The 11,193-nt window shown below is 46.2% G+C and overlaps 1 protein-coding gene across 2 annotated transcripts in view; it reads left to right on the top strand.

Annotated features, from left to right (window-relative positions):
• Positions 1-11,193, top strand: part of CNTN5 (contactin 5) — a 2,293,676-nt gene that overhangs the window by 1,767,919 nt on the left and 514,564 nt on the right. The window lies entirely within an intron of this gene.

Here is an 11,193-nt window from a genome sequence, read left to right as displayed (position 1 = left end):
CTTTCAGTCAAAGAGGTGCGGCAAGTAATGCTCAATCTGTCAGCTGTCAATCAGTGCCAGAGGTGAGCATACAGTGTACTGAGCACTGACTGAAGCTTTGCCGGCCACACCACTATGACTGAAAGCCCAAGGCTAGTGGGAGGAATAAAATTCATTTAGTCCCAGTAGCCAGGCTTTCAGTGCGGCGGCTGCACAGTTTTTCAAAGGGGTTGTCCAGCCTTGGAGTACAAATCTGCAGCCACTCTGTGTGACTCAGTGCAAACTTATGAATTATCACATTGCACACATTGCACTGTGAGGACATTTTTATGCCAGTGACAGGAGAGGCAGCCTCGTGACCCCAAATGAGAAATTTGCATAAATGGGGTGTAAGATGGTGATCGGATACATTGTCTATGACTGGTATATACCACATAAGTGGTGTGAGCCTGGAAGTCCATGCTAGCACTTGTAGTGCCACATATTTTGGTTATTGTATTAACAGAGCCAGGTTCACGGATGGCTGTAGAGATGGGTGGGACTGGCCATCCACATGCCCCACCCATCGGTGTGTCTGATGTGTGTTGAAATGAGATTGTTTGGCACATGGCAGGGAGAGAGACTGCAGCCAGTATGGATAGTGCTGGGCTGTAGGAAGGATCCTCTGAGGGAGGTCCTATATGGACACTGACAGGAGTCATTGTGTGGAGGCTGCCATACCTCCAGTGCGGGCTGAGTCAGTCAATAAACCGTGTATGTGCTGACCGGGGTCAGTGAACGGAGGCTGAGATACTTCCCTGCAATATTTCCGGGAACAGGGAGGTATCCGAATCTGTGTGGCCATGCCCGTGAGTGAGCTAAACGTACTTGAAAAATTGTGTTATGTTTAAGTTTCTGTAAAGAAGGCTTATCTATTGTTATATTCTGGAGTGTGGTTTATGGAATACTAAATAAACCCTATGACTGTTTAAATGGGAAAAGTGATTCCTATCGCTACCTTTAAGGCCAGCAAGTTAGTGAGTAACCCCATTATACACTGTGTGCAATATCACAGGGGTCACATGCTGACTAGATGTGCACAGCCTCAATCAATACATGTGAATTGAGCAAGGCCAGAAATGTCTAGTTGGAATGTGGCCAGAAGTATGCAAATCACATTCTTGCAGGCACCTGACCGCCAGATCCCAGCGCCGCCACTGGAGACTGGGAGAAAGCAGAGTTTGGGAGCCACTTACATGTATTTTTTTATGGATTTTGAGGAGAAATCACTTAATACAATGATTTTCAAAGTTTCACAAGATTCCATGCTAGGCAGAATAGTTTAAAAATGATAAAAGTTTAGATATTCTTTTTTTTATGGCGCAAAAGTAGCGAAATAAACTAAAAATAATACATATGATATTTGCATAAAGATAGTATCCAGTATAAAGTCCTCCTCTTAACAAAAATTAATAAAAATTGGTATGATTGAAAAATCTCAAAATAAAAAACAAAAAAAAACAAAACAAGAGATCATAAAGCTATGGCAGTTAAATATAAAAGTAATAGCTGTAGTAAAATGGCGACCTGTTCATATTACACAAAAATAGTAAAATAGAAGTTAAATTCTATATACAGGCCCCGATTTTTGTCAGTTTTGATGAGAGGGCACGGTGGAGACACTCCTGATTCATTAAGAGGTGCATGCTTCTTCATGGATCAGGAGCCGCTTACGAGTGGTGTGCACCTTTGTGTGCCATGCCAGAAATCCAACTCCAGTCAGAGACTGCAGTGTGATTTCAAGCGTAAGTAGGACCATAGCTTGGTCCTCAACTTGAAATCTAGACCCATGCTTGACCTCAACTTGAAATCTAAGAAAAAGACTGATGGCACATCCTACTTTTGTAATGTGAACTGGTGCAAACTGAGCATGAAATAGAGTAATAAAAAAGACACAGTTGCACTCTGTAGTGCTCAGATATGTGTAACAATGAATATGGAAATATAGACATGCAATACTGCTATGAAAAACATGTAAAAATTGAGATACTTAGCACACAAAAATGGCCAGTTTTATGAGAGCCCAACAGCCAACGACAAGGCACCCTTTTTTTTTGTCGGGTCCCGGTCTACTTTAATGCCTCTCTTAGGGTTAAGAAACCTCCAATTTATGGGCGGACAGGAACCTGCAAATAAAGAATTAAAATCACCTGAAGGCACATTCTATATTTCTAATGTGAACAGGTGCAAACTGAATATGAAACTTAGTAACAAAAAGGAGACAGTTGCACTCTGTAGTGCTCAGATATGTGGAACAATAAAGATGGGATATTAGACTTGAATTCCTGGTATGAAAAACGGCCAGTTTTATGCGAGCTCAAGAGGCAACAACAAGGCAACTCAACAATAGAAGGTCGCCTTGACGTTGGCTGTTGGGCTCGCATAAAACTGGCCATTTTTGTTTGATAAGTATCTCAATTTTTACATTTTTTCATAGCAGTAATGTAAGTCTATATTCCCATATTTATTGTCACACATATCTTAGCACTATGGAATTCAACTGTCTCCTTTTTCACTTCAACTTGATCCTGGAACCCAAACCCCATTGGGAGTCAGTAATTGGGCAGTTTGGCTCTCTGCGCACATACAGCCAGCCATAAATAGAGCATTTCCAGGGAGGGAGGATGGGTATTTTTTTGTTAGGCGCTGCATTTAAAAATTTGGTTTTTACCCCTGTGAGAGCCATTCAGAGACTACAAGGAGCTCCAACTTGCCGAGTTCCAAGCGTACCCGAGCTCCCCGATGCTTGATCTAGTGGTTTGCCTATGTAAAGCACCCAGACCCTGAACTTTACAGTTTATGGTGTTATATCCCCATAATGCCCCGTCCTGCCCCAGTTCTTCTCATCTTGGAGTAGAAAAACTGTTGTGCAATAGCAAAAAGCTGCAAAATTTGGGGTAACTTTGAGTTGCACCACTTTTCGAAGCTTTTATGTCACTTCTATGTTTATTATGACCTGAGGTCTGGAGAAACTTCAGAGCACAATAATGTATATTCGATTTGCACCAAATAAATCCAATATGAGTAGAATTTTTTATCGAAAGTTGAGTGACTCGTTTCAGTCATCAGTTTCGGAGCCAAAATAGTTCACGTTTTTAAGGAGTTAAATACATTGCTATCAGTAATTCACTTAATTTCTGTGTTTTTTTTTGGAAAAACATTGGTTCTGTTATGTGATGTACCCGCACCTCGCACAAAGCCTTGATCTCCACTGTACTTGAGATTTTTGTATTCACCTCTGGAAAACGTGATACAAAAGACATGGCCTTCAACGCGCGTAGCCACATTATTGCATAGTGACTGCCTGGAAGAATATCTGTGCTGATGAAACAATGCTGCACTGTTATGACATCCATCAAAGAAAAGCCAAGAAAACAATATTTTATCAGCTCCGCTATATTTCATGCGCCGCTCACATCCGAGTGAATAATAAGCAGAATTACATATTTGCAGCTGTTCCTAATTACTATAAGTACATAGAAAACTTCCTCCGCGGCGTCTTCTGATGATGCTTTCCTCTTTACATGTGTACACAATGAAATTCGAACATTAGAGTCTGGAAAAGTGGGAAAAAAGCCTATTGAACGTAAACTTCATAACAGAAGGGTTAAATTGTCCAGTAAAATGGATTTTCCTTTTTGGATTATCCCTTAAAATGAGTCCTGATGATGACCTGATCTCCTGTAAATCTTCAGAGGAGCCTGGTAGCAAGAAATGAATTTCCCTGCAGCATCTCAACTGGAGAAATTAGGTATTACACAGCTGGGGTCCTCCAGAATGAGAGGTGTTTTTGCAGTCCCTTTATGCTCCGGCTAATAAATAAGAGTGCTGAATTGGGGACAGTTTAAAAAAACAGAATGCGTTTTGTTTTCATTGTGTACATCTTGTCTCATAGCTAATGATATCATAGGGCTCAGCTATCATAGGGGTATCATATCATATGATATCATAGGGCATATCATATCATATCATATGATATCATAGGGCTCAGCTAACACTGATGGGTGGGGAAGTTTCACACACACACACACATATATATATATATATATATATATATATATATATATATATATATATTCATTTATATAGCGCTATTAATTCCACAGAGCTTTACATACATTGGCAACACTGTCCCCATTGGGGCTCACAATCTAGAGTCCCTAACTGTATACACACTCATGTGGCTCTTATTGGCTCATAGTTCAGTTGGGACTTTTCCCCTGTCTATGATGCTATATAAAATGGTCACATGTACTAATAAAGGAGAATTCTTTGAGTACACCATACTAAGGCCACTTTCACACATCAGTTTTTTTGCCATCAGGCACAATCTGGTTTGTGACTGATGCAACGGATCCGTCGCAGATTGTGGTACAACTGATGTTACAGATCTGTTAAAAAAACGGATCCGTTTTAGCAGTTTGTACCGCGAATCCAGCTGTGGCCGCGGGTAACCTGAATGACGTCACCGCTGACAGTGCGACTCACTTCAGTTGCTCCGTGGAGCTCACAGCGAGTGGCGGTGCTCTACGGCTGCTCCTGTTAGCTTCCGATGTAGAAGAGCTGAAAGTGTTGAAGTGTTGTGGGACCTTGTGTGGATTACGTCGGACCTGGAGGGGTATTTGGGGATTAATAAAGTGGTGAAAAAGGGTGTTTTTCTTGTCTTTTATTTCAAATAAAGGATTTTTCGGCCTTTGTGTTTATTTACTTTCACTACAGTTCAATGATGGGGGGTGTCTCATAGACGCTGCCATCACTTAGCTACGACTTAGTGGCATCTATGGGCTGGCAGTAACCTCTTATTACCCCGAATTGATGTGACATTTCCGGGTGGCTGCTGGCTGATATTTTTAGGCTGGGAGGCTCCCCATAACGTGGGGCTTTCCATCTTGAGAATACCAGCCCTCAGCCGAGTGGCTTTACCTTGGCTGGTATCAAAATTGAAGGGGGGGGACGCACGCCATTTTTTTTTTTAAATTATTTATTTTTCTGCAAGATATAGACCCGCCCACCAGTAACTGTGATTGGTTGCAGTGAGACAGCTGTCACTCAGCATGGGGGCTCGTCTGACTGCAACCAATCATAGGCGCCGGTGGGGGAAGCAGTGATTATGAGATGGAATAATGAGCGCCCGGCATTTTCAAAGCAGGAGAAGCCGCGGGAGCAGTGTGACAGCTGTACAACGCCACGCCGCACCGTGTATGAGAGGGGGGTGAGAGGGAGAGACCGACAGACCAACAGAGAGAGAGAGAGATATATTTTCTAACCAGAAAGGAATTTACACATCTGAGCATGCTCAGTTTAAAAAAATGGATCTGTCGCTGCAATGCGTTTTTTGCCGCATTACGACAGATCTGGCGCCCATAGGCTTTCATTATACAACACGCCACATGGTGCCGGATCTGGCGCAGTGCAGTTTTTTGCCATTGCCAAAAAAACGTACCATTGTGTGTCGTTTCCAGCAGCTGGACAAACAAATGTTGCCGGATCCAGCGCACGCTGGATGAAACGCGAGGCCATGCGGCACAAACCAGCGCTAATACAAGTCTTTCAGGAAAAAAAAAACGATCCGGCGGCATCATACGTTGGATCCATTTATCCGCAATTCGCCGGATTGTGCCTGATGGCAAAAAACTCATGTGTGAAAGAGGCCTAAGTGTGTGCTGTATTGATTTCCCGAGTGCTCGTAAAACAAATGTTATTAATTTGGAATTCAGGAGGCATAAAAGGTGTGTATTTCACTCACAATGTCGATCACTCCTTTATTAACTTTTAGTAGGATATTTGAAACAAAGGGTTTTTTTTTTTTAAATTAGCCCTTTTATTTAATATACTAGAAGGTGGCCCGATTCTACGCATCGGGTATTCTAGAATTTACGTATTGTGTAGTTAATGTATGATTTTTGTTATATATATATAGATGTTGTTGTGTGTAGTTACCAAGTGTTTGTGTAGGGGCTGTACATGTTCTGGGTGTTGTCTGGGTGTGGCGGGGGGTGAGAGCGGTGTTGTTTGTGTGTTGCGTGTGTTGCGTTGTTTGTGGAGCGCTGTGTGTCTGTAGCGTTGTGTGTGTGTGTTGCGCGGTTTGTGTGGGTGTGGTGTGTTTTTGGGGGAGGTATGTTTTGTGCAATGTGTGTGTTGCGTGGTATGTGCGTATATTTATGTATGCCTCGGTGTTTGTGTGTTAGGTGTTGTGTGTGTGCAGCGTTGTCTGTGTGTGTGGGTGTCTGTGTAGGGCGGTGTTTGTGGTTCCCAGTGTGTGTGTGGTGTGGTGTGTTGTGTGTGTGTATTGGGGGGAGGTGTGCACCTCCCATCATGCTCCATCCCCCATGCTGCGCACCCCCCATCATGCTCCATCCGCCATGCTGCGCACTCCCAAACGTGGTCCATCCCCCATGCTGCGCACTCCCCATCGTGCTCCATCCCCCATGCTGCGCACTCCCCATCGTGCTCCATCCCCCATGCTGCACCAGCATCAGCCTCTCTGCCCCCAGCATCAGCCTCTCTCCTCCCAGCATCAGCCTCTCTCCTCCTAGCATCAGCCTCTCTCCTCCCAGCATCAGCCTCTCTCCTCCCAGCATCAGCCTCTCCTCTCTGTCCCCAGCATCAGCCTCTCTCCTCCCAGCCTTCCCCAGCATCAGCCTCTCTCCTCCAAGCCTCCCTCCTCCCACCCTCCCCCAGCATCAGCCTCCCCCTCCCAGCCTCCCCCAGCATCAGCCTCCCCCAGCATCAGCCTCTCTCCTTCCAGCCTCCCCCAGCATCAGCCTCCCCCAGCAACAGCCTCTCTCCTCCCAGCCTCCCTCAGCATCAGCCTCTCTCCTCCCAGCCTCCCTCCTCCCAGCCTCCCCCAGCATCAGCCTCTCTCCTTCCAGCCTCCCCCAGCATCAGCCTCCCCCAGCATCAGCCTCTCTCCTCCCAGCCTCCCCCAGCATCAGCCTCTCTCCTCCCAGCCTCCCTCCTCCCAGCCTCCCACAGCATCAGCCTCCCCCAGCATCAGCCTCTCTCCTTCCAGCCTCCCCCAGCATCAGCCTCCCCCAGCATCAGCCTCTCTCCTCCCAGCCTCCCCCAGCATCAGCCTCCCCCTCCCAGCCTCCCCCAGCATCAGCCTCCCCCAGCAGCAGCCTCTCTCCTCCCAGCCTCCCCCAGCATCAGCCTCTCTCCTTCCAGCCTCCCCCAGCATCAGCCTCCCCCTCCCAGCCTTCCCCAGGATCAGCCTCTCTCCTCCCAGCCTCTCTCCTCCCAGCCTCCCTCCTCCCAGCCTCCCCCTCCCAGCCTCCCTCAGCATCAGCCTTCCCCTCCCAGCCTCCCTCAGCATCAGCCTTCCCCAGCATCAGCCTCTCTCCTCTCAGCCTCCCCCAGCATCAGCATCTCTCCTTCCAGCCTCCCCCAGCATCAGCCTCCCCCTCCCAGCCTTCCCCAGGATCAGCCTCTCTCCTCCCAGCCTCCCTCCTCCCAGCCTCCCCCTCCCAGCCTCCCTCAGCATCAGCCTTCCCCTCCCAGTCTCCCCCAGCATCAGCCTCCCTCTCCCAGCCTTCCCCAAGATCAGCCTCTCTCCTCCCAGCCTCCTCCAGCACGCCGTGCTCCTCTGCCGACACTCACAGATCCGATCGCATACACACACACACACCTGATCGCATACACTCACACACACCCAATCGCATACACTCACACACACCCAATTGCATACACTCACACACACACACACTGTCGATATCGCACATCCACGCTCACACTCACAACATCCGGAGATACCACATGCTTCTGGCCATGTGATCGTCCGGCAGGTCCTGGAAGGTCACAACAGCACAGTATCGAGGCCGAGAAGCAAGCGATATCGCCGGATGCTGTGAGTGTGTGGATGCGATGTGATGTGTGTGTGAGGTGTGTGTGAGAGTGAGTGTGAGCCGGTGTACACGGGTAACTATGATACACATCGGGTAACCAAGGGACCTTAGTTACCCGATGTGTATAATGGTTACCAGCGTTCACGGGCTCCGTCAAGATTCCAGCATCGCAAGGTTATGTCTGGCGCTGCTGGGATCGTGACGGAGCCGGTGTAGAAGCAAGCGATATCCCAGGATGTTGTGAGTGTGTGGATGTGATGTGTGAGGTGTGTGTGAGAGTGAGTGTGATCTGATGTGTGTGTGTGTACTCACCTGGGAGTCGGAGCTCCGTGTCAGTTGGGCCAGAGCGAGCGTGCATTGCGTGAGGGGGGCGGGGCCTGCAGAGAGTCGGGGCGAGAGGCCAATCCGTGTGGGGGCGGGGCCATGGCGAGCCCAACGGCCAATCAGCTTTGTGTCACCGTAAAGACACAATTTTGGAGCATGACAGACAGACAGACAGACAGAATAAGGCAATTATATATATAGATAAGCGATGAGAGTGACCACAATGGAGTGGTGATGGAGTAGAAGTAGTCTATGATGAAGGCGAGCTAAACCGGCGAAACGCGTAGTCTATTATGCTGGATTTACACTGTTGGTATTTTATCTGTTAGCTTTAATTTTAGATTTATAAAAAGTGCTATGTTTTAAGAAACCTGAATATCTTGGACAACACACTAGATTATTTCCTAACCCTTTTTTTTTCCATTGTTATACATTGTTCCGGAGACATATTTTTTTCTGATACAAACTCTAAAACTTGCTGACTCCATTAGCACAGCTATTAAAGGGAATCTGTCACTGGATTTTTACCACCTAATCTGTGAGCAGCATGACTTAAGGCTGCTTTACACGTGTCGATATGTCGTGCGATCCCATTGTTTTTGCGGGACGGGCAATTTCTTGCCCGTGTCACACAAACTCGTAACCCCCGTCACACATACCTCCCGAACGACCTCGCTGTGGACTGCGAACATCCTCTTCCTGAAGGGGGAGGGACGTTCGATGTCACAGCGACGTCACACAGCAGCCGACCAATAGAAGCGGAGGGGCGGAGATGAGCGGGACGTAACATCCCGCCCACCTCCTTCCTTCCACATTGCCGGCGGCCGCAGGTAAGCTGCAGTTCATCATTCCCGGAGTGTCACATGGAGCGACGTGTGCTGCCTTGGAAATGATGAACAACCGGAGCACAGAAGGACGTTCGATTTTTTGAAAATGAGCGACGTGTCAACAAGCAACGATAAGGTGAGTATTTTTGGTCGTTCACAGTCGCTCATTTGTGTTACATGCTACGATATGTCAAACGAGGCCGGATGTGCGTCACTAACGACGTGACCCCGACGAGATATCGTTTGATATATCCTAGTGTGTAAAGCCCACTTTAGGGTCTGAAACCTGATTTCAGTAACGTATCACTTAATGGGCTACTTACTGTAGTTTTGATAAAATCACTGTTTCATAAGCAGGAGATTATCATTAGAGAACTAGTAATCTCTACTAGTAGACTCTACCATTCTATGATTCTATAGTGAGGGCAGTCAGAAAGTGGAACAGGCTGCCGCGGGAAGTAGTAAGGACAGTCAGAGAGTGGAACAGGCTACCATGGGAGGCAGTGAGGGTAGTCAGAGAATGGAACAGGTGATCACGGAAGGTAGTGAGGGCAGTGATAGAGTGGAACAGCAACAGGCGACCACGGGAGGTAGTGAGGGCAGTCATAGAGTGCAACAGGCGACCACGGGAGGTAGTTAGGCCAGTGATAGAGTGGCACAGGCGACCACAGGGGGTAGTTAGGGCTCTCTGAGAGTGGAAGAGGTAACCACGGGAGGTAGTGAGCTCTTTATCAATGGAAATCTTCAAGTGGAAACTGGATAAACATATAGCTGGGATGATTTAGGAAAACCTGCACTCGCAGGGGGTTGGAATCGATGACCCTTGAGGTCCCTTTCAACTCTACCATTCTATGATTTTATGATTGTAATCCTGCTGCCATTTAGTCCTTCATATTTCTGTGCTGTCACTCCACCCCCGCCACTGATTGGCATCCTTCTGCCTATGCACTATGTACACTTTAAAGCTGCCAATCAGTGTTGTGGGGTTATACAGAGCTCAGGATTCTGAGAACAGGTCGATGTGCTGCAGATTAAACTTTTTTTATCAAAACTACAACAAGCAGCTCAGTAACTGACACATGGTTGAAATCTACATATTTGACCCTAATTCATGCTGCTTTTACATGGAACAGCAAAAACCTAGTGAGAGATTTCCTTTAATATTCCCACACTCAACACACAAGAGAACTCGATACTTTAAGAATTTTGCTTCTTCAGTTGAGCCCAGTACTAGCAAATACATATAAATGAAGCTCCCTCTAGTGGTGACTGTGGGCAGGCAGAATTTTGAAATGTATTCTGATAGTTATGCACATGCTTCTCCCATACATCCGGGACCTCTTTGCACTGTCTAACCTACACTCAGCCCATCTACCCTTTTTTCTTTATTTCCCTGATGATGAGTGTTCTTATCCCACCCATATCAGTAGAGCAGACTCAAAGCCACCATAGCTGGGAAATAAGACCTCCTTAAAGAACACTGATACATTTTGTTACAACGAAGCGACACTTAGAAGTGGGATTTACATAACTAACCATATATTTAAATACCAAAGGATATATATGAAACCTCAACCTCCTTCTTTCTTCTTCACAAGACCTTTACATGAAGTACAACACTCTGCGGAATAAAGCTCCTTGTAGATCTTGTAAGACTGTGAACATAAAACAAAAGCCAAGCTTGGCCAGGGATTTAGAAAGTGACTCCTTTATAGCTCGGTATGATAAATGCATGGCAGCGCATCTGGAGCAGGTGATGGACTGCAAATAACCAGGGGGTCACGTAGGTGAGTGAAGGACACCATGCCATGGTCTCGTCAATAATAAATCCCACAATCTTTCCACAAATTCCTCCACCGGTGTGCAAGACTTATTCCATTCTATTATTTTCTCCTGTAGCTCGGAATGAATTTCATGTCTTTGTGATTATATTTGGTACTCATGTATTAGATAGATAGATAGATAGATGGATAGATAGATAGATAGAGGGATAGATAGATAGATAGATAGATAGATAGATAGATATAGAGATAGATAGATAGATACATAGATAGATAGATAGAGGGATAGATAGATAGCGGGATAGATAGATAGATAGAGGGATAGATAGATAGATAGATAGATAGATAGAGGGATAGATAGATAGATAGATAGATAGATAGATAGATAGATAGAGGGAT

This window comes from Anomaloglossus baeobatrachus, chromosome 2 (assembly GCF_048569485.1).
Source record: "Anomaloglossus baeobatrachus isolate aAnoBae1 chromosome 2, aAnoBae1.hap1, whole genome shotgun sequence".
Lineage (NCBI taxonomy): Eukaryota > Metazoa > Chordata > Amphibia > Anura > Aromobatidae > Anomaloglossus > Anomaloglossus baeobatrachus.
The sequence above is the reverse complement of the archived record's forward strand: the minus strand, read 5'-3'. Positions and strand labels throughout refer to the sequence as shown.